The sequence below is a fragment of the Somniosus microcephalus genome, chromosome 3, assembly GCF_052327205.1.
Source record: "Somniosus microcephalus isolate GS21.2 chromosome 3, FLI_Smic_1.0, whole genome shotgun sequence".
NCBI lineage: Eukaryota > Metazoa > Chordata > Chondrichthyes > Squaliformes > Somniosidae > Somniosus > Somniosus microcephalus.
The window spans coordinates 223,155,541-223,179,102 of record NC_140989.1 but is presented as its reverse complement, the minus strand read 5'-3'; positions in this window follow the sequence as shown (position 1 = coordinate 223,179,102).

Sequence of the window (23,562 nt, the reverse complement as noted above, 5' to 3'; positions counted from 1 at the left end):
TCGTTGTGTCAGCGGGGTCGTTGTGTCAGCGGGATCGTGGGGTCAGCGGGTTCGTTGTGTCAGCGGGATCGTTCTGTCAGCGGGATCGTTGGGTCAGCGGGATCGTTCTGTCAGTGCGATCGTTCTGTCAGTGCAATCGTTGGGTCAGTGCGATCGTTGGGTCAGTGGGATCTTGGAGTCAGTGGGATCGTTGGGTCAGTGAGATCATTGCGTCAGTGGGATCGTTGGGTCAGTGGGATCGTTGGGTAAGTGGGATCGTTGGGTAAGTGGGATCGTTGGGTCAGTGGGATCTTTGGGTCTGTGGGATCGTTGGGTCTGTGGGATCGTTCTGTCAGTGGGATCGTTTTGTCAGCGGGTTCGTTGGGTCAGCGGGATCGTTCTGTCAGTGGGATCGTTCTGTCAGTGCAATTGTTCGGTCAGTAGGATCGTTGGGTCAGTGGGATCTTTTGGTCAGTGGGATTGTTGGATCAGTGGGATCATTCTATCAGTTGGATGGTTCTGTCAGTGGGATCATCTTGTCAGTGGGACCATGGTGTCAGTGGGATCATGGGGTCAGTGGGATTGTTCTGTCAGTGGGATTGTTGGGTCAGTGGGATTGTTGGGTCAGTGGGATTGCTGGGTCAGTGGGATCGTTGGGTCAGTGGGATCGTTCTTTCAGCTGGATTGTTCTGTCAGTGGGATCATTGGGTCAGTGGGATAATTCCGTCAGTGGGATCATTCCATCAGTGGGATCGTCCTGTCAATGGGATCATTTGGTCAGTGGGAACGTTCTGTCAGTGGGATCATTCGGTCAGTGGGATCATTCTGTCAGTGGGATCGTTGGGTCAGTGGGATCGTTGGGTCAGTGGGATCATTGGGTCAGTGGGATCATTGGGTCAGTTGGATCATTCTGTCAGTGAGATCGTTTGGTCAGTGGGATCATTGGGACAGTGTGAACATTGGGTCAGTGGGATGATTTGGTCAGTGGGATCGTTAGGTCAGTGGGAGTGTTGGGTCAGTGGGATCGTTGGGTCAGTGGGATCATTCAGTCATTTGGATCGTTGTCTCAGTGGGATCGTTGTGTCAGTGGGATCGTTGGGTCAGTGGGATCGTTGGGTCAGTGGGTTCGTTCAGTCAGTAGGATTGTTCTGTCATTGGCATCATTGGGTGAGTGGGATCGTTGGGTCAGTGGGATCATTGGGTAAGCGGGATCGTTGGGACAGCGGGATCGTTTGGTCAGTGGGATCGTTCCGTCAGTGGTATCATTCTGTCAGTGGGATCTTTCCATCAGTGGGATCGTTGGGTCAATGGTATTGTTTGGTCAGTGGGATCATTCGGACAGTGGGATCGTTTGGTCAGTGGAATCATTCTGTCAGTGGGATCGTTGGGTAGTAGGATCATTTGTCAGTGGGTTCGTTGTGTCAGTGGGATCATTCCGTCAGTGGGATCGATCTGTCAGTGGGATCATTCCGTCAGTGGGATCGTTCTGTCAATGGGATCATTGGGTCAGTGGAATCGTTGGGTCACTGGGATCGTTGGGTCAGTGGGATCATTGAGTAAGCAGGATCGTTGGGTCAGTGGGATCGTTGGGTCAGTGGGATCGTTCCGTCAGTGGGATCGTTCTGTCAGGGGTATTGTTTGGTCAGTGGGATCATTCGGTCAGTGGGATCGTTTGGTCAGTGGAATCATTCTGACAGTGGGATCGTTAGGTAGTAGGATCATTGGGTCAGTGGGTTCATTGGGTCAGTGGGATCATTCCGTCAGTGGGATCGTTCTGTCAGTGGGATCATTCCGTCAGTGGGATCGTTCTGTCAATGGGATCATTGGGTTTGTGAGATCGTTGGGTCACTGGGATCATTGGGTCAGTGGGATCGTTGGGTCAGTCGGAACATTCTGTCAGTGGGATCTTTCAGTCAGTGGGGTCATTCTGTTAGTGGGATCGTTGGGTCAGTGTGATCATTGGGACTCTTTCTGTCAGTGTGAGCATTCTGTTAGTGGGATCGTTTGGTCAGTGGGGTCGTTCTGTCAGTGGGATCGTTGGGTCAGTGGGATTGTTCCGTCAGTGGGATTGTTCTGCCAGTGGGATTGTTCTGCCAGTGGGATTGTTCTGTCAGTGGGATTGTTCTGTCAGTGGGATTGTTCTGTCAGTGGGATTGTTCTGTCAGTGGGATTGTTGTGTCAGTGGGATTGTTGTGTCAGTGGGATTGTTGTGTCAGTGGGATTGTTGTGTCAGTGGGATTGTTGTGTCAGTGGAATTGTTGTGTCAGTGGGATCGTTGTGTCAGTGAGATCGTTGTGTCAGTGGGATCGTTGTGTCAGTGGGATCGTTGTGTCAGTGGGATTGATGGGTCAGTGGGTTCGTTCTGTCACTGGGAATGTTGGGTCAGTGGGATCGTTGGGACAGTGGGATCATTGGGCAAGTGAGATCGTTGGGTCTGTGGGTTCATTCGGTCATTTGGATCGGTGGGTCAATGGGATCGTTGGGTCAGTGGGATCGTTGTGTCAGTGGGATCGTTCTGTCAGTGGGATTGTTCGGCCAGTTGGATCGTTCGGCCAGCGTGATCATTCTGTCAGCAGGATCGTTGGGTCAGTGGGATCGTTATTTCACTGGGAATGTTGGGTCAGTGGGATTGTTTGGTAAATTGGATCCTTTAGTCAGTGGGATCCTTCAGTCAGTGGGATCATTCTGTCAGTGGGATGGTTCGGTCAGTGGGTTCGCTCGGTCAGTGGGATCGTTCGGTCAGTGGGATCATTCAGTCAGTGGGATAGTTGGGTCAGTGGGATTGTTGGGTCAGTGTGATCATTACGTCAGTGGGATCTTTCTGTCAATTGGATCATTTGGTGAGTGGGAATTTTCTGTCAGTGGGATCATTCGGTCAGTGGGATCGTTCTGTCAGTGGAATCGATGTGTCAGTTGAATCGTTTTATCAGTGGGATCCTTGTGTCAGTGGGATCCTTGTGTCAGTGGGATCCTTGTGTCAGTGGGATCGTTGGGTCAGTGGGACTGTTGGGTCAGAAGGATCATTGGGTCAGTGGGATCATTTGGTCAGTGGGATCGTTGTGTCAGTGGGATCGTTGTGTCAGTGGGATCGTTGTGTCAGTGGGATCGTTGGGTCAGTGGGATCATTGTGTCAGTGGGATCGTTGGGTAAGTGGGATCGTTCGGTCAGTGGGATCATTGGATCAGTGGGATCGTTGGATCAGTGGGCTCGTTCTTTCAGTGGAATTTTGGGTCTGTGGGATCATTCTGTCAGTGGGATCGTTCTGTCAGTGGGATCGTTCTGTCAGTGGGATCGTTGGGTCAGTGGGATCGTTGGGTCAGTGGGATCGGTGGGTCAGTGGGATCGTTGTGTCAGTGGGATCGTTGTGTCAGTGGGATCGTTGTGTCAGTGGGATCGTTGAGTCAGTGGGATCGTTGCGTCAGTGGGATCGTTGCGTCAGTGGGATTGTTCTGTCAGTGGGATTGTTCTGTCAGTGGGATTGTTCTGTCAGTGGGATTGTTCTGTCAGTGGGATTGTTCTGTCAGTGGGATTGTTGTGTCAGAGGGTTCGTTCTGTCACTGGGAATGTTGGGTCAGTGGGATAATTGGGACAGTGGGATCGTTGGGCTAGTGAGATCGTTGGGTCTGTGGGTTCATTCGGTCATTTGGATCGGTGGGTCACTGGGATCGTTGGGTCAGTGGGATTGTTGGGTCAGTGGGGTCAGTCTGTCAATGGGACCGTTGGGTCAGTGGGATCGTTCTGTTAGTGGGATCATTCTGTCAATGGGATCGTTCGGTCAGTGGGATCGTTGGGTCAGTGGGATCGTTCTGTCAGTGGGATCATTCTGTCAGTGGGATCGGTCTGTCAATGGGATCATTTGGTCAGTGGGAACGTTCTGTCAGTGGGATCGTTCGGTCAGTGGGATCACTGGGTCAGTGGGATCGTTGGGTCAGTGGGATCATTGGGTCAGTGGGATCGTTCTGTCACTGGGAGCTTTCTGTCAGTGGGATTGTTCTGCCAGTGGGATTGTTCTGCCAGTGGCATTGTTCTGTCAGTGGGATTGTTGGGTCAGTGGGATCGTTTGGTCTGTGGGAATGTTCTGTCAGTGGGATCATTGGGTCAGTGAGATCGTTGGGTCAGTGGGATTGTTCTGTCAGTGGGATTGTTCTGTCAGTAGGATTGTTCTGTCAGTGGGATTGTTCTGTCAGTGGGATTGTTCTGTCAGTGGGATTGTTCTATCAGTGGGATTGTTCTGTCAGTGGGATTGTTCTGTCAGTGGGATTGTTCTGTCAGTGGAGTTGTTCTGTCAGTGGGATTGTTCTGTCAGTGGGATCGTTGGATCAGTGGGATTGTTGGATCATTAGGATTGTTATGTCAGTGGCATCATTGGGTCAGTGGCATCATTGGGTCAGTGGGATCGTTGGTTCTGTGGGATCGTTGGGTCAGTGGGCTTATTCTTTCAGTGTGATCGTTGGGTCAGTGGGATCGTTGAGTCAGTGTGATCATTCTGTCAGTGGGATCGTTGGGTCAGTGGGATCGTTCGATCAGTGGGATGGTACTGTCAGTGGGATCGTTCGGTCATTTCGATCGGTGGGTCAGTGGGATCGTTGGGTCAGTGGGATTGTTAGGTCAGTGGGCTCAGTCTGTCAGTGGGATCATTCTGTCTGTGGGATCGTTGGGTCAGTGGGATCGTTGGGTCAGTGGGACCGTTCTGTCAGTGGGACCGTTGCGTCAGTGGGACCGTTGGGTCAGTGGGACCGTTGGTTCAGTGGAATCGTTGTGTCAGTGGAATCGTTGTATCAGTGGGATCCTTGTGTCAGTGGGATCCTTGTGTCAGTGGGATCCTTGTGTCAGTGGGATCGTTGGGTCAGCGGGATCGTTGGATCAGTGGGATCATTGCGTCAGTGGGATCGTTGTGTCAGTGGGATCGTTGTTTCAGTGGGATCGTTGTGTCAGTGGGATCGTTGGGTCAGAGGGATCATTGGGTATGTGGGATCGTTCTGTCAGTGGGATCATTCTATCAGTGGGATCATTCTGTCAGTGGGATCATTCTGTCAGTGGAATCGTTGTGTCAGTGGAATCATTGTGTCAGTGGAATCTTTGTATCAGTGGGATCCATGTGTCAGTGGGATCCTTGTGTCAGTGGGATCATTGGGTCAGTGGGATCATTGGATAAGTGGGAACATTGCATCAGTGGGATCGTTCGATCAGTGGGATCGCTCTGTCAGTGGCATCGTTGGGTCAGTGGGATTTTTGGATCAGTGGGATCGTTCGATCAGTGGGATCGCTCTGTCAGTGGCATCGTTGGGTCAGTGGGATTTTTGGATCAGTGGGATCGTTCTGTCAGTGGGATCGTTCTGTCAGTGGGTCATTGGGTCAGTGGGATCGTTGGGTCAGTGGGATCATTGGGTCAGTGGGATCGTTGGGTCAGTGGGATCGTTTGGTCAGTGGGATCTTTTGGTCAGTGGGATCATTCTGTCAGTGGGATCATTCGGTCAGTGGGATCATTCGGTCAGTGGGATCGTTGTGTCAGTGGGATCGTTGTGTCAGTGGGATCGTTGGGTCAGTGGGATCATTGTGTCAGTGGGATCGTTGGGTAAGTGGGATCGTTCGGTCAGTGGGATCATTGGATCAGTGGGATCGTTGGATCAGTGGGCTCGTTCTTTCAGTGGAATTTTGGGTCTGTGGGATCATTCTGTCAGTGGGATCGTTCTGTCAGTGGGATCGTTCTGTCAGTGGGATCGTTCTGTCAGTGGGATCGTTGGGTCAGTGGGATCGTTGGGTCAGTGGGATCGTTGTGTCAGTGGGATCGTTGTGTCAGTGGGATCGTTGTGTCAGTGGGATCGTTGTGTCAGTGGGATCGTTGTGTCAGTGGGATCGTTGTGTCAGTGGGATCGTTGTGTCAGTGGGATCGTTGTGTCAGTGGGATCGTTGAGTCAGTGGGATCGTTCTGTCAGTGGGATCGTTCTGTCAGTGGGATTGTTCTGTCAGTGGGATTGTTCTGTCAGTGGGATTGTTCTGTCAGTGGGATTGTTGTGTCAGAGGGTTCGTTCTGTCACTGGGAATGTTGGGTCAGTGGGATAATTGGGACAGTGGGATCGTTGGGCAAGTGAGATCGTTGGGTCTGTGGGTTCATTCGGTCATTTGGATCGGTGGGTCACTGGGATCGTTGGGTCAGTGGGATTGTTGGGTCAGTGGGGTCAGTCTGTCAATGGGACCGTTGGGTCAGTGGGATCGTTCTGTTAGTGGGATCATTCTGTCAATGGGATCGTTCGGTCAGTGGGATCGTTGGGTCAGTGGGATCGTTGGGTCAGTGGGATCGTTCTGTCAGTGGGATCATTCTGTCAGTGGGATCGGTCTGTCAATGGGATCATTTGGTCAGTGGGAACGTTCTGTCAGTGGGATCGTTCGGTCAGTGGGATCACTGGGTCAGTGGGATCGTTGGGTCAGTGGGATCATTGGGTCAGTGGGATCGTTCTGTCACTGGGAGCTTTCTGTCAGTGGGATTGTTCTGCCAGTGGGATTGTTCTGCCAGTGGCATTGTTCTGTCAGTGGGATTGTTGGGTCAGTGGGATCGTTTGGTCAGTGGGAATGTTCTGTCAGTGGGATCATTGGGTCAGTGAGATCGTTGGGTCAGTGGGATTGTTCTGTCAGTGGGATTGTTCTGTCAGTAGGATTGTTCTGTCAGTGGGATTGTTCTGTCAGTGGGATTGTTCTGTCAGTGGGATTGTTCTGTCAGTGGGATTGTTCTGTCAGTGGGATTGTTCTGTCAGTGGGATTGTTCTGTCAGTGGGGTTGTTCTGTCAGTGGGATTGTTCTGTCAGTGGGATCATTGGGTCAGTGGCATCATTGGGTCAGTGGGATCGTTGGTTCTGTGGGATCGTTGGGTCAGTGGGCTTATTCTTTCAGTGTGATCGTTGGGTCAGTGGGATCGTTGAGTCAGTGTGATCATTCTGTCAGTGGGATCGTTGGGTCAGTGGGATCGTTCGATCAGTGGGATGGTACTGTCAGTGGGATCGTTCGGTCATTTCGATCGGTGGGTCAGTGGGATCGTTGGGTCAGTGGGATTGTTAGGTCAGTGGGCTCAGTCTGTCAGTGGGATCATTCTGTCTGTGGGATCGTTGGGTCAGTGGGATCGTTGGGTCAGTGGGACCGTTCTGTCAGTGGGACCGTTGCGTCAGTGGGACCGTTGCGTCAGTGGGACCGTTGGGTCAGTGGGACCGTTGGTTCAGTGGAATCGTTGTGTCAGTGGAATCGTTGTATCAGTGGGATCCTTGTGTCAGTGGGATCCTTGTGTCAGTGGGATCCTTGTGTCAGTGGGATCGTTGGGTCAGCGGGATCGTTGGATCAGTGGGATCATTGCGTCAGTGGGATCGTTGTGTCAGTGGGATCGTTGTTTCAGTGGGATCGTTGTGTCAGTGGGATCGTTGGGTCAGAGGGATCATTGGGTATGTGGGATCGTTCTGTCAGTGGGATCATTCTATCAGTGGGATCATTCTGTCAGTGGGATCATTCTGTCAGTGGGATCATTCTGTCAGTGGAATCGTTGTGTCAGTGGAATCATTGTGTCAGTGGAATCTTTGTATCAGTGGGATCCATGTGTCAGTGGGATCCTTGTGTCAGTGGGATCATTGGGTCAGTGGGATCATTGGATAAGTGGGAACATTGCATCAGTGGGATCGTTCGATCAGTGGGATCGCTCTGTCAGTGGCATCGTTGGGTCAGTGGGATTTTTGGATCAGTGGGATCGTTCGATCAGTGGGATCGCTCTGTCAGTGGCATCGTTGGGTCAGTGGGATTTTTGGATCAGTGGGATCGTTCTGTCAGTGGGATCGTTCTGTCAGTGGGTCATTGGGTCAGTGGGATCGTTGCGTCAGTGGGATCATTCTGTCAGTCGGAACGTTGTGTCAGTGGGATCATTGTGTCAGTGGTATTGTTCTGTCAGTCGGATCGTTGGATCAGTGGGATTGTTGGATCAGTGGGATCGTTGGGTCAGTGGGATCGTTGGGTCAGTGGGATCGTTGGGTCAGTGGGATCGTTTGGTCAGTGGGATCTTTTGGTCAGTGGGATCATTCTGTCAGTGGGATCATTCTGTCAGTGGGATCGTTCTGTCAGTGGGATCGTTCTGTCAGTGGGATCGTTCTGTCAGTGGGATCGTTCTGTCAGTAGGATCGTTCTGTCAGTGGGATCGTTAGGTCAGTGGGACCGTTGGGTCAGTGAGATCGTTGGGTCAGTGGGATCATTCGGTCATTTGGATCGGTGGGTCAGTGTGATCGTTGGGTCAGTGGGTTCGTTCAGTCAGTAGGATTGTTCTGTCAGTGGCATCATTGGGTCAGTGGGATTGTTCTGTCAGTGGGATCTTTGGGTCAGTGGGATCTTTGGGTCAGTGGGATCTTTGGGTCAGTGGGATCTTTGGGTCTGTGGGATCGTTGGGTCAGTGGGATCATGAGGTCAGTGGGATCGTTGGGTCAGTGGGATCGTTCTGTCAGTGGGATCGTTAGGTCAGTGGGACCATTGGGTCAGTGAGATCGTTGCGTCAGTGGGATCATTCGGTCATTTGGACCGGTGTGTCAGTGGGATTGTTGGGTCAGTGGAATTGTGGGATCAGTCTGTCAGTGTGATCGTTGGGACAATGGGTTCGTTCAATCAGTAGGATTGTTCTGACAGTGGCATCATTGGGTCAGTGGCATCATTGGGTCAGTGGGATCGTTGGGTCTGTGGGATCGTTGGGTCTGTGGGATCGTTGGGTCTGTGGGATCGTTGGGTCAGTGGGCTCATTCTTTCAGTGTGATCGTTGGGTCAGTGGGATCGTTGGGTCAGTGGGATCATTCTGACAGTGGGATCATTGGGTCAGTGGGATCGGTCGATCAGTGGGATGGTACTGTCAGTGGGATCGTAAGGTCATTTCGATCGGTGGGTCAATGGGATCGTTGGGTCAGTGGGATTGTTAGGTCAGTGGGCTCAGTCTGTCAGTGGGATCGTTCAGTCTGTGGGATCGTTGGGTCAGTGGGATCATTCTGTCAGTGGGATCGTTGGGTCAGTGTGATCGTTGGGTCAGTGGGATCGTTGGGTCAGTGGGATCGTTGGGTCAGTGGGATCGTTCTGTCAGTGGGATCGTTAGGTCAGTGGGACCGTTGGGTCAGTGAGATCGTTGGGTCAGTGGGATCATTCGGTCATTTGGATCGGTGGGTCAGGGGGGTCGTTGGGTCAGTGGGATCGTTGGGTCAGTGGGATCGTTGGGTCAGTGGGTTCGTTGAGTCAGTAGGATTGTTCTGTCAGTGGCATCATTGGGTCAGTGGGACCATTGGGTCAGTGGGATCGTTGGGTCTGTGGGCTCGTTCTTTCAGTGGGATTGTTGGGTCAGTGGGATCTTTCGGTCAGTGTGATCGTTCTGTCAATGGGATCGTTCGGTCAGTGGGTTCGCTCTATCAGTGGGATGGTTCTGTCTGTGCGATTGTTCTATCAGTGGGACCGTTGGGTGAGTGGGATTGTTGGATCAGTGGGATCGTTGGGTCAGTGGGGTCATTGGGTCAGTGGGATCGTTCTGTCAGTGGGACCGTTGCGTCAGTGGGACCGTTGCGTCAGTGGGACCGTTGCATCAGTGGGACCGTTGGGCCAGTGGGATCATTGGGTCAGTGGAATCGTTGTGTCAGTGGAATCGTTGTATCAGTGGGATCCTTGTGTCAGTAGGATTGTTCTGTCAGTGGCATCATTGGGTCAGTGGGATCGTTGGGTCAGTGGGATCGTTGGGTCAGTGGGCTCGTTCTGTCAGTGGGCTCGTTCTGTCAGTGGGATCGTTGGGTCAGTGGGATCGTTGGGTCAGTGGGCTCATTCTGTCAGTGGGATCATTGGGTCAGTGGGATCGTTCGATTAGTGGGATCGTACTGTCAGTGGGATCGTTGGGTCAGTGGGATCATTCGATCATTTGGATCGGTGGGTCAGTGGGATCGTTGGGTCAGTGGGATTGTTGGGTCAGTGGGCTCAGTCTGTCAGTGGGATCGTTGGGTCAGTGGGATCGTTGGGTCAGTGGGATCGTTGGGTCAGTGGGATCGTTGGGTCAGTAGGTTCGTTGGGTCAGTGGGTTCGTTCAGTCAGAAGGATTGTTCTGTCAGTGGCATCGTTGGGTCAGTGGGATCGTTGGGTCAGTGGCATTGTTGCGTCAGTGGGATCATTCGGTCAGTGGGATCGTTTGGTCAGTGGGATCCTTCGGTCAGTGGGATCGTTCTGTCAGTGGGATCGTTCTGTCAGTGGGATCGTTCTGTCAGTGGGATCGTTCTGTCAGTGGGATCGTTTTGTCAGTGGGATCGTTCTGTCAGTGGGTTCGTTCTGTCAGTGGGATCGTTCTGTCAGTGGGATCTTTCTGTCAGTGGGATCGTTCTGTCAGTGGGATCGTTCTGTCAGTGGGATCGTTCTGTCAGTGTGTTCGTTCTGTCAGTGGGATCGTTCTGTCAGTGGGATCTTCCTGTCAGCGGGATCATTCTTTCAGTGGGATCATTCGGTCATTTGGATCGGTGGGCCAGGGGGGTCGTTGTGTCAGTGGGATTGTTGGGTCAGTGGGATCAGTCTGTCAGTGGGATCGTTGGTTCAGTGGGTTCGTTCAGTCAGTAGGATTGTTCTGTCAGTGGGATCGTTGGGTCAGTGGGATCGTTGGGTCAGTGGGATCGTTGGGTCAGTGGGATCGTTGGGTCAGTGGGATCGTTGGGTCAGTGGGATCGTTGGGTCTGTGGGATCGTTGGGTCTGTGGGATCGTTGGGTCAGTGGGATCTTTGGGTCAGTGGGATCGTTCGGTCAGTGGGATCGTTCGGTCAGTGGGATCGTTCGGTCAGTGGGATCGTTCGGTCAGTGGGATCGTTCGGTCAGTGGGATTGTTGGGTTAGTGGGATCTTTGGGTCAGTGGGATCATTGGGTCAGTGGGATCGTTCTTTCAGCTGGATTGTTCGGTTAGTGGGATCGTTGGGCCAGTGGGATCGTTGGGCCAGTGGGATCATTTGGCCAGTGGGATCGTTGGGTCAGTGGGATCGTTGGGTCAGTGGGATCATTGGGTCAGAGGGATCATTGGGTCAGTGGGATTGTTGGGTTAGTGGGATCGTTGGGTCAGTGGGATCGTTGGGTCAGAAGGATCATTGGGTCAGTGGGATCGCTCTGTCAGTGGGATCATTCTATCAGTAGATCATTCTGTCAATGGGACCATTCTGTCAGTGGAATCGTTGTGTCAGTGGATTCTTTGTATCAGTGGGATCCATGTGTCAGTTGGATCCTTGTGTCAGTGGGATCGTTGGGTCAGTGGGATTTTTGGATCAGTGGGATCGTTCTGTCAGTGGGATCATTGGGTCAGTGGGATCGTTGGGTCAGTGGGATCATTCTGTTAGTGGGATCTTTGTGTCAGTGGGTTCATGCTGTCAGTGGTATTTTTCTGTCAGACAGATTGTTGGATCAGTGGGATTGTTGGATCAGTGGGATTGTTGGATCAGTGGGATCGTTGGGTCAGTGGGATCGCTGGGTCAGTGAGATCATTGGGTCAGTGGGATCATTTGGTCATTTGGATCGGTGGGTCAGTGGGATCGTTGGGTCAGTGGGTTCGTTCAGTCAGTAGAATTGTTCTGTCAGTGGCATCATTGGGTCAGTGGGATCGTTGGGTCAGTGGGATCGTTGGGTCAGTGGGATCGTTGGGTCAGTGGGATCGTTCTATCAGTGGCATCGTTGGGTCAGTGGGATCGTTGGGTCAGTGGAATCATTCTGTCAGTGGGATCGTTGGGTCAGTGGGATCGTTAGGTCAGTGGGAACGTTGGGTCAGTGAGATCGTTGGGTCAGTGGGATCATTCGGTCATTTGGATCGGTGGGTCAGGGGGGTCGTTGTGTCAGTGGGATTGTTGGGTCAGTGGGATCAGTCTGTCAGTGGGATCGTTGGGTCAGTGGGTTCATTCAGTCAGTCGGATTGTTCTGTCAGTGGGATCGTTGGGTCAGTGGGATCGTTGAGTGAGTGGGATCGTTGGGTCAGTGGGATCGTTGGGTCAGTGGGATCATTGGGTCAGTGGGATCGTTGGGTCTGTGGGATCGTTGGGTCTGTGGGATCGTTGGGTCAGTGGGATCGTTGGGTCATTGGGATCGTTCGGTCAGTGGGATCGTTGGGTCAGTGGGATCGTTGGGTCAGTGGGATCGTTGGGTCAGTGGGATCTTTGGGTCAGTGGGAACGTTGGCACAGTGGGATCGTTGGGTCAGTGGGATCGTTGGGTCAGTGGGATCGTTGGGTCAGTGGGACCGTTGGGTCAGTGAGATCATTGGGTCAGTGGCATCATTTGGACATTCGGATCGGTGGGTCAGTGGGATCGTTGGGTCAGTGGGTTCGTTCAGTCAGTAGAATTGTTCTGTCAGTGGCATCATTGGGTCAGTGGGATCGTTGGGTCAGTGGGATCATTGGGTCAGTGGGCTCGTTCTGTCAGTGGGATCGCTCTATCTGTGGGATCGTTGGGTCAGTGGGATTGTTGGGTCAGCGGGATCATTCTGTCAGTGGGATCGTTGGGTCAGTGGGATCGTTGGGTCAGTGGGATCATTGGATCAGTGGGATCGTTGCGACAGTGGGATCGTTGGGTCAGTGGGATCGTTGGGTCAGTGGGATCGTTCTGTCAGTGGGAATGTTTTGTCAGTGGGATTGTTTTGTCAGTGGGATTGTTTTGTCAGTGGGATTGTTTTGCCAGCGGGATCATTCTGTCAGCAGGTTCGTTGGGTCGGTGGGATCGTTATTTCACTGGGAATGTTGGGTCAGTGGGATTGTTTGATAAATTTAATCCTTCAGTCAGTGGGATCCTTCAGTCAGTGGGATCCTTCAGTCAGTGGGATCGTTTTGTCAGTGGGATCGTTTTGTCAGTGGGATCGTTTTGTCAGTGGGATCTTTCGGTCAGTGGGATCATTCGGTCACTGGGATCATTCGGTCAGTGGGATCGTTCTGTCAGTGGGATCATTCCGTCAGTGGGATCTTTCTGTCAATGGGATCATTTGGTGAGTGGGAATGTTCTGTCAGTGGGATCGTTAGGTCAGTGGGATCGTTAGATCAGTGGGATTTTTGGATCAGTGGGACCGTTCTGTCAGTGGGACCGTTAGGTCAGTGGGATCGTTGTGTCAGTGGGATCGTTGGGTCAGTGGGATCATTGGGTCAGTGGGATCATTGGGTCAGTGGGATTGTTGGGTTAGTGGGATCGTTGGGTCAGTGGGATCGTTGGGTCAGAAGGATCATTGGGTCAGTGGGATCGTTCTGTCAGTGGGATCATTCTGTCAGTGGGATCATTCTGTCAGTGGAATCATTGTGTCTGTGGATTATTTTATCAGTGGGATCCATGTGTCAGTGGGATCCTTGTGCCAGTGGGATCGTTGGGTCAGTGGGATCGTTGGATCAGTGGGATCATTGCGTCAGTCGGATCGTTCGATCAGTGGGATCGTTCTGTCATTGGGATCATTGGGTCAGTGGGATCGTTGGGTCAGTGGGATCATTCTGTTAGTGGGATCTTTGTGTCAGTGGGATCGTTCTGTCAGACGGATTGTTGGATAAGTGGGATTGTTGGATCAGTGGGATTGTTGGATCAGTGGGATCGTTGGGTCAGTGGGATCGTTGGGTCAGTGGGATCGTTAGGTCAGTGGGACCGTTGGGTCAGTGAGATCATTGGGTCAGTGGGATCATTTGGTCATTTGGATCGGTGGGTCAGTGGGATCGTTGGGTCAGTGGGTTCGTTCAGTCAGTAGAATTGTTCTGTCAGTGAGATCGTTGGGTCAGTGGGATCATTCGGTCATTTGGATCGGTGGGTCAGTGGGGTCGTTGTGTCAGTGGGATTGTTGGGTCAGTGGGATCAGTCTGTCAGTGGGATCGTTGGGTCAGTGGGATCGTTGGGTCAGTGGGCTCGTTCTGTCAGTGGGATCGTTCTATCAGTGGGATCGTTGGGTCAGTGGGATCGTTGGGTCAGTGGGATCATTCTGTCAGTGGGATCGTTGGGTCAGTGGGATCGTTCGATTAGTGGGATCGTACTGTCAGTTAGGTCAGTGGGAACGTTGGGTCAGTGAGATCATTGGGTCAGTGGGATCATTCGGTCATTTGGATCGGTGGGCCAGGGGGGTCGTTGTGTCAGTGGGATTGTTGGGTCAGTGGGATCAGTCTGTCAGTGGGATCGTTGGGTCAGTGGGTTCGTTCAGTCAGTAGGATTGTTCTGTCAGTGGGATCATTGGGTCAGTGGGATCGTTCGATTAGTGGGATTGTACTGTCAGTGGGATCGTTGGGTCAGTGGGATCATTCGGTCATTTGGATCGGTGGGTCAGTGGGATTGTTGGGTCAGTGGGCTCAGTCTGTCAGTGGGATCGTTGGGTCAGTGGGATCGTTGGGTCAGTGGGATCGTTGGGTCAGTAGGTTCGTTGGGTCAGTGGGTTCGTTCGGTCAGAAGGATTGTTCTGTCAGTGGCATCGTTGGGTCAGTGGGATCGTTGGGTCAGTGGCATTGTTGGGTCAGTGGGATCATTCGGTCAGTGGGATCGTTCTGTCAGTGGGATCGTTCTGTCAGTGGGATCGTTCTGTCAGTGGGATCGTTTCGTCAGTGGGATCGTTCTGTCAGTGGGATCGTTCTGTCAGTGGGATCGTTCTGTCAGTGGGATCGTTCTGTCAGTGGGATCGTTCTGTCAGTGGGATCGTTCTGTCAGTGGGATCGTTCTGTCAGTGGGATCGTTCTGTCAGTGGGATCGTTCTGTCAGTGTGTTCGTTCTGTCAGTGGGATCGTTCTGTCAGTGGGATCTTCCTGTCAGCGGGATCATTCTTTCAGTGGGATCATTGGGTCAGTGGGATCGTTGGGTCAGTGGGATCATTAGGTCAGTGGGACCATTGTGTCAGTGAGATCGTTGGGTCAGTGGGATCATTCGGTCATTTGGATCGGTGGGTCAGGGGGGTCGTTGTGTCAGTGGGATTGTTGGGTCTGTGGGATCAGTCTGTCAGTGGGATCGTTGGGTCAGTGGGTTCGTTCAGTCAGTGGGATCGTTCAGTCAGTGCGATCGTTCAGTCAGTGGGATCGTTCCGTCAGTGGGATCGTTCGGTCAGTGGGATCGTTCGGTCAGTGGGATCGTTCGGTCAGTGGGATCGTTCAGTCAGTGGGATCGTTCTGTGAGTGGGATCGTTCTGTGTGTGGGATCGTTCAGTCAGTGGGATCGTTCAGTCAGTGGGATCGTTCAGTCAGTGGGATCGTTCAGTCAGTGGGATCGTTCAGTCAGTGGGGTCGTTCTGTCAGTGGGATCGTTGGGTCAGTTTAATCATTGGGTCAGTGGGATCATTCTCTCAGTGGGATCGTTCTGTCGTTGGGATCGTTTGGTCAGTGGGAATGTTCTGTCAGTGGCATCGTTGGATCAGTGGGATCATTCTGTTGTGGGAATGTTGGTTAAGTGGGATCGTTGGGTCAGTAGGTTCATTGCTTCAGTGGGATCGTTGGGTCAGTGGGATTGTTCTGTCAGTGGGATTGTTCTGTCAGTGGGACTGTTCTGTCAGTGGGATTGTTCTGTCAGTGGGATTGTTCTGTCAGTGGGATTGTTCTGTCAGTGGGATTGTTCTGTCAGTGGGATTGTTCCGTCAGTGGGATTGTTCCGTCAGTGGGATTGTTCCGTCAGTGGGATCGTTCCGTCAGTGGGATCGTTGGGTCAGTGGGATTGTTGGGTCAGTGGGAACATTTGGCCAGTGGGATCGTTGGGTCAGTGGGATCGTTGGTTCAGTGGGATCGTTGGGTCAGTGGGATCATTGGGTCAGTGGGATCGTTGGGTCAGTGGGATCGTTGGGTCAGTGGGATCGTTGGGTCAGTGGGATCGTTGGGTCAGAAGGATCATTGGGTCAGTGGGATCGTTCTGTCAGTGGGATCATTCTATCAGTGGGATCATTCTGTCATTTGGATCGGTGGGTCAGGGGGGTTGTTGTGTCAGTGGGATTGTTGGGTCAGTGGGATCAGTCTGTCAGTGAGATCGTTGGGTCAGTAGGTTCGTTCAGTCAGTGGGGTCGTTCAGTCAGTGCGATCGTTCAGTCAGTGGGATCGTTCAGTCAGTGGGATCGTTCGGTCAGTGGGATCGTTCGGTCAGTGGGATCGTTCTGTGAGTGGGATCGTTCTGTGAGTGGGATCGTTCAGTCAGTGGGATCGTTCAGTCAGTGGGATCGTTCAGTCAGTGGGATCGTTCAGTCAGTGGGGTCGTTCTGTCTGTGGGATCGTTGGGTCAGTTTAATCATTGGGTCAGTGGGATCATTCTGTCAGTGGGATCGTTCTGTCGGTGGGATCGTTTGGTCAGTGGGAATGTTCTGTCAGTGGGATCGTTGGGTCAGTGGGATCATTCTGTTGTGGGAATGTTGGTTAAGTGGGATCGTTGGGTCAGTGGGTTCATTGCTTCAGTGGGATCGTTGGGTCAGTGGGATTGTTCTGTCAGTGGGATTGTTCTGTCAGTGGGATTGTTCTGTCAGTGGGATTGTTCCGTCAGTGGGATTGTTCCGTCAGTGGGATTGTTCCGTCAGTGGGATTGTTCCGTCAGTGGGATTGTTCCGCCAGTGGGATTGTTCCGTCAGTGGGATTGTTCCGTCAGTGGGATCGTTCCGTCAGTGGGATCGTTGGGTCAGTGGGATCGTTGGGTCAGTGGGATCGTTGGGACAGTGGGATTGTTGGGTCAGTGGGATCGTTGCGTCAGTGGGATCGTTCTTTCAGCTGGATTGTTCGGTCAGTGGGATCGTTGGGTCAGTGGGATTGTTGGGTCAGTGGGAACATTTGGCCAGTGGGATCATTGGGTCAGTGGGATCGTTGGGTCAGTGGGATCGTTGGGTCAGTGGGATCGTTGGGTCAGTGGGATCGTTGGGTCAGTGGGATCGTTGGGTTCGTGGGATCGTTGGGTCAGTGGGATCGTTGGGTCAGAAGAATCATTGGGTCAGTGGGATCGTTCTGTCAGTGGGATCATTCTGTCAGTGGGATCCATGTGTCAGTGGGATCCTTGTGTCAGTGGGATCGTAGGGTCAGTGGGATCGTTGGATCAGTGGGTTCATTGCGTCAGTGGGATCGTTCGATCAGTGGGATTTTTGGATCAGTGGGATCGTTCTGTCAGTGGGATCGTTGGGTCAGTGGGATCGTTGGGTCAGTGGGATCATTCTGTCAGTGGAATCTTTGTGTCAGTGGGATCATTCTGTCAGTGGTATTGTTCTGTCAGAAGGATTGTTGGATCAGTGGGATTGTTGGATCAGTGGGATTGTTGGGTCAGTGGGATCGTTGGGTCAGTGGGATCGTTAGGTCAGTGGGACCATTGGATCAGTGAGATCATTGGGTCAGTGGGATCATTTGGTCATTTGGATCGTTGGGTCAGTGGGATCGTTGGGTCAGTGGGCTCGTTCTGTCAGTGGGATCGTTGGGTTAGTGGGCTCGTTCTGTCAGTGGGATCGTTCTATCAGTGGGATCGTTGGGTCAGTGGGATCGTTGGGTCAGTGGGATCATTCTGTCAGTGGGATCGTTGGGTCAGTGGGATCGTTCGATTAGTGGGATCGTACTGTCAGTTAGGTCAGTGGGAACGTTGGGTCAGTGAGATCATTGGGTCAGTGGGATCATTCGGTCATTTGGATCAGTGGGCCAGGGGGGTCGTTGTGTCAGTGGGATTGTTGGGTCAGTGGGATCAGTCTGTCAGTGGGATCGTTGGTTCAGTGGGTTCGTTCAGTCAGTAGGATTGTTCTGTCAGTGGGATCGTTGGGTCAGTGGGATCGTTGGGTCAGTGGGATCATTCTGTCAGTGGGATCGTTGGGTCAGTGGGATCGTTGGGTCAGTGGGAACGTTGGGTCAGTGGGATCGTTGCGACAGTGGGATCGTTGGGTCAGTGGGATCGTTGGGTCAGTGGGATCGTTCTGTCAGTGGGATTGTTCCGTCAGTGGGAATGTTTTGTCAGTGGGATTGTTTTGTCAGTGGGATTGTTTTGTCAGTGGGATTGTTTTGCCAGCGGGATCATTCTGTCAGCAGGTTCGTTGGGTCAGTGGGAACGTTATTTCACTGGGAATGTTGGGTCAGTGGGATTGTTTGATAAATTTAATCCTTCAGTCAGTGGGATCCTTCAATCAGTGGGATCGTTTTGTCAGTGGGATCTTTCGGTCAGTGGGATCATTCGGTCAGTGGGATCATTCGGTCAGTGGGATCGTTGGGTCAGTGGGATTGTTGGGTCAGTGTGATCATTCTGTCAGTGGGATCGTTCTGTCAGTGGGATCATTCCGTTAGTGGGATCTTTCTGTCAATGGGATCATTTGGTGAGTGGGAAAGTTCTGTCAGTGGGATCATTCGGACAGTGGGATCGTTCTGTCAGTGGGATCGTTAGGTCAGTGGGATCGTTAGGTCAGTGGGATCGTTAGATCAGTGGGATTTTTGGATCAGTGGGACCGTTCTGTCAGTGGGATCGTTAGGTCAGTGGGATCGTTGGGTCAGTGGGATCGTTGGGTCAGTGGGATCATTGGGTCAGTGGGATTGTTGGGTTAGTGGGATCATTGGGTCAGTGGGATCGTTGGGTCAGAAGGATCATTGGGTCAGTGGGATCGTTCAGTCAGTGGGATCATTCTATCAGTGGGATCGTTGGGTCAGTGGGATCGTTCGGTCAGTGGGATCCTTCGGTCAGTGGGATCGTTCGGTCAGTGGGATCGTTCGGTCAGTGGGATCGTTCGGTCAGTGGGTTCGTTGGGTCAGTGGGATCGTTGGGTCAGTTGGATCATTGGGTCAGTGGGATCCTTGGGTCAGTGGGATCGTTGGGTCAGTGGGATCGTTGGGTCAGTGGGATCGTTGGGACACTGGGATCGTTGGGTCAGTGGGACCGTTGGGTCAGTGAGATCATTGGGTCAGTGGCATCATTTGGACATTTGGATCGGTGGTTCAGTGGGATCGTTGGGTCAGTGGGTTCATTCAGTCAGTAGAATTGTTCTGTCGGTGGCATCATTGGGTCAGTGGGATCGTTGGGTCAGTGGGCTCGTTCTGTCAGTGGGATCGTTGGGTCTGTGGGATCGTTGGGTCAGTGGGATCGTTGGGTCAGTGGGATCGTTGGGACAGTGGGATCATTGGGTCAGTGGGATCGTTGAGTCAGTGGGACCGTTCTGTCAGTGGGATCGTTCTGTCAGGGGGATTGTTCTGTCAGTGGGACTGTTCTGCCAGTGGGACTGTTTTGTCAGTGGGATTGTTTTGTCAGTGGGATTGTTTTGTCAGTGGGATTGCTTTGCCAGCGGGATCATTCTGTCAGCAGGTTCGTTGGGTCAGTGGGGTCGTTATTTCACTGGGAATGTTGGGTCAGTGGGATTGTTTGGTAAATTTAATCCTTCAGTCAGTGGGTTCCTTCAGTCAGTGGGATCGTTTTGTCAGTGGAATCGTTTTGTCAGTGGGATCGTTCGGTCAGTGGGATGATTCGGTCAGTGGGATCGTTGGGTCAGTGGGATTGTTGGGTCAGTGTGATCATTCTGTCAGTGGGATCATTCGGTCAGTGGGATCATTCGGTCAGTGGGATCATTCGGTCAGTGGGATCGTTCTGTCAATGGGATCGTTAGGTCAGTGGGATCGTTAGGTCAGTGGGATCGTTAGGTCATTGTGATTTTTGGATCAGTGGGATCGTTCTGTCAGTGGGATCGTTGGGTCAGTGAGATTTTTGGATCAGTGGGATCGTTCTGTCAGTGGGATCGTTGGGTCAGTGGGATCGTTGGGTCAGTGGGATCATTCTGTCAGTGGGATCGTTGTGTCAGTGGGATCATTCTGTCAGTGGTATTGTTCTGTCAGACGGATTGTTGGATCAGTGGGATTGTTGGATCAGTGGGATCGTTGGGTCAGTGGGATCGTTGGGTTAGTGGGATCGTTGGGTCAGTGGGACCGTTGGGTCAGTGAGATCATTGGGTCAGTGGGATCATTTGGACATTTGGATCGGTGGGTCAGTGGGATCGTTGGGTCAGTGGGTTCGTTCAGTCAGTAGAATTGTTCTGTCAGTGGGATCATTGGGTCAGTGGGATCGTTGGGTCAGTGGGATCATTCTGTTCGTGGGATCTTTGTGTCAGTGGGTTCATGCTGTCAGTGGTATTGTTCTGTCAGACGGATTGTTGGATCAGTGGGATTGTTGGATCAGTGGGATTGTTGGATCAGTGGGATCGTTGGGTCAGTGGGATCGTTGGGTCAGTGGGATCGTTAGGTCAGTGGGACCGTTGGGTCAGTGAGATCATTGGGTCAGTGGGATCATTTGGTCATTTGGATCGGTGGGTCAGTGGGATCGTTGGGTCAGTGGGTTCGTTCAGTCAGTAGAATTGTTCTGTCAGTGGCATCATTGGGTCAGTGGGATCGTTGGGTCAGTGGGATCGTTGGGTCAGTGGGATCGTTCTATCAGTGGGATCGTTGGGTCAGTGGGATCGTTGGGTCAGTGTAATCATTCTGTCAGTGGGATCGTTAGGTCAGTGGGACCGTTGGGCCAGTGAGATCATTGGGTCAGTGGGATCATTTGGACATTTGGATTGGTGGGTCAGTGTGATCGTTGGGTCAGTGGGTTGGTTCAGTCAGTAGAATTGTTCTGTCAGTGGCATCATTGGGTTAGTGGGATCGTTGTGGCAGTGGGATCGTTGGGTCAGTGGGCTCGTTCTGTCAGTGGGATCGTTCTATCAGTGGGATCGTTGGGTCAGTGGGATCATTCTGTCAGTGGGATCGTTGGGTCAGTGGCATCGTTCGATTAGTGGGATCGTACTGTCATTGGGATCGTTAGGTCAGTGGGAGCGTTGGGTCAGTGAGATCGTTGGGTCAGTGGGATCATTCAGTCATTTGGATCGGTGGGTCAGGGGGGTCGTTGTGTCAGTGGGATTGTTGGGTCAGTGGGACTGTTTTGTCAGTGGGATTGTTTTGTCAGTGGGATTGTTTTGTCAGTGGGATTGCTTTGCCAGCGGGATCATTCTGTCAGCAGGTTCGTTGGGTCATTGGGATCGTTATTTCACTGGGAATGTTGGGTCAGTGGGATTGTTTGGTAAATTTAATCCTTCAGTCAGTGGGTTCCTTCAGTCAGTGGGATCGTTTTGTCAGTGGGATCGTTTTGTCAGTGGGATCGTTTTGTCAGTGGGATCGTTCGGTCAGTGGGATGATTCGGTCAGTGGGATCGTTGGGTCAGTGGGATTGTTGGGTCAGTGTGCTCATTCGGTCAGTGGGATCATTCGGTCAGTGGAATCATTCGGTCAGTGGGATCATTCGGTCAGTGGGATCGTTGGGTCAGTGGCATCGTTCGATTAGTGGGATCGTACTGTCATTGGGATCGTTAGGTCAGTGGGAGTGTTGGGTCAGTGAGATCGTTGGGTCAGTGGGATCATTCAGTCATTTGGATCGGTGGGTCAGGGGGGTCGTTGTGTCAGTGGGATCGTTAGGTCAGTGGGATCGTTAGGTCAGTGGGATCGTTAGGTCATTGAGATTTTTGGATCAGTGGGATCGTTCTGTCAGTGGGATCGTTGGGTCAGTGGGATCATTCTGTCAGTGGGATCGTTGTGTCAGTGGGATCATTCTGTCAGTGGTATTGTTCTGTCAGACGGATTGTTGGATCAGTGGGATTGTTGGATCAGTGGGATCATTGGATCAGTGGGATCGTTGGGTCAGTGGGATCGTTGGGTCAGTGGGACCGTTGGGTCAGTGAGATCATTTGGTCAGTGGGATCATTTGGACATTTGGATCGGTGGGTCAGTGGGATCGTTGGGTCAGTGGGTTCGTTCAGTCAGTAGAATTGTTCTGTCAGTGGGATCATTGGGTCAATGGGATCGTTGGGTCAGTCGGATCATTCTGTTAGTGGGATCTTTGTGTCAGTGGGATCATTCTGTCAGTGGTATTGTTCTGTCAGACGGATTGTTGGATCAGTGGGATTGTTGGATCAGTGGGATTGTTGGATCAGTGGGATCGTTGGGTCAGTGGGATCGTTGGGTCAGTGGGATCGTTAGGTCAGTGGGACCATTGGGTCAGTGAGATCATTGGGTCAGTGGGATCATTTGGTCATTTGGATCGGTGGGTCAGTGGGATCGTTGGGTCAGTGGGTTCGTTCAGTCAGTAGAATTGTTCTGTCAGTGGCATCATTGGGTCAGTGGGATCGTTGGGTCAGTGGGATCGTTGGGTCAGTGGGATCGTTGGGTCAGTGGGATCGTTCTATCAGTGGGATCGTTGGGTCAGTGGGATCGTTGGGTCAGTGGAATCATTCTGTCAGTGGGATCGTTGGGTCAGTGGGATCGTTAGGTCAGTGGGACCGTTGGGCCAGTGAGATCATTGGGTCAGTGGGATCATTTGGACATTTGGATTGGTGGGCCAGTGTGATCGTTGGGTCAGTGGGTTCGTTCAGTCAGTAGAATTGTTCTGTCAGTGGCATCATTGGGTTAGTGGGATCGTTGTGGCAGTGGGATCGTTGGGTCAGTGGGCTCGTTCTGTCAGTGGGATCGTTCTATCAGTGGGATCGTTGGGTCAGTGGGATCATTCTGTCAGTGGGATCGTTGGGTCAGTGGCATCGTTCGATTAGTGGGATCGTACTGTCATTGGGATCGTTAGGTCAGTGGGAGCATTGGGTCAGTGAGATCGTTGGGTCAGTGGGATCATTCAGTCATTTGGATCGGTGGGTCAGGGGGGTCGTTGTGTCAGTGGGATTGTTGGGTCAGTGGGATCGTTGCGTCAGTGGGATCGTTCTTTCAGCTGGATTGTTCGGTCAGTGGGATCGTTGGGTCAGTGGGTTCGTTGGGCCAGTGGGATCATTTGGCCAGTGGGATCGTTGGGTCAGTGGGATCGTTGGGTCAGTGGGATCATTGGGTCAGTGGGATCATTGGGTCAGTGGGATTGTTGGGTTAGTGGGATCGTTGGGTCAGTGGGATCGTTGGGTCAGTGGGATCGTTGGGTCAGAAGGATCATTGGGCCAGTGGGATCGTTCTGTCAGTGGGATCATTCTATCAATGGGACCATTCTGTCAGTGGAATCGTTGTGTCAGTGGATTCTTTGTATCAGTGGGATCCATGTGTCAGTTGGATCCTTGTGTCAGTGGGATCGTTGGGTCAGTGGGATCATTGCGTCAGTTGGATCGTTCGATCTGTGGGATCGTTCTGTCAGTGGGATCGTTGGGTCAGTGGGCTCATTGGGTCAGTGGGATCGTTGGGTCAGTGGGATCATTCTGTTAGTGGGATCTTTGTGTCAGTGGGTTCATGCTGTCAGTGGTATTGTTCTGTCAGATGGATTGTTGGATCAGTGGGATTGTTGGATCAGTGGGATCGTTGGATCAGTGGGATCGTTAGGTCAGTGGGACCGTTGGGTCAGTGAGATCATTGGGTCAGTGGGATCATTTGGTCATTTGGATCGGTGGGTCAGTGGGATCGTTGGGTCAGTGGGTTCGTTGGGTCAGTGGGATCATTGGGTCAGTGGGATCGTTCCATCAGTGGGATCGTTGGGTCAGTGGGATCGTTGGGTCAGTGGAATCATTCTGTCAGTGGGATCGTTGGGTCAGTGGGATCGTTGGGTCAGTGGGAACGTTGGGTCAGTGAGATCGTTGGGTCAGTGGGATCATTCGGTCATTTGGATCGGTGGGTCAGGGGGGTCGTTGTGTCAGTGGGATTGTTGGGTCAGTGGGATCAGTCTGT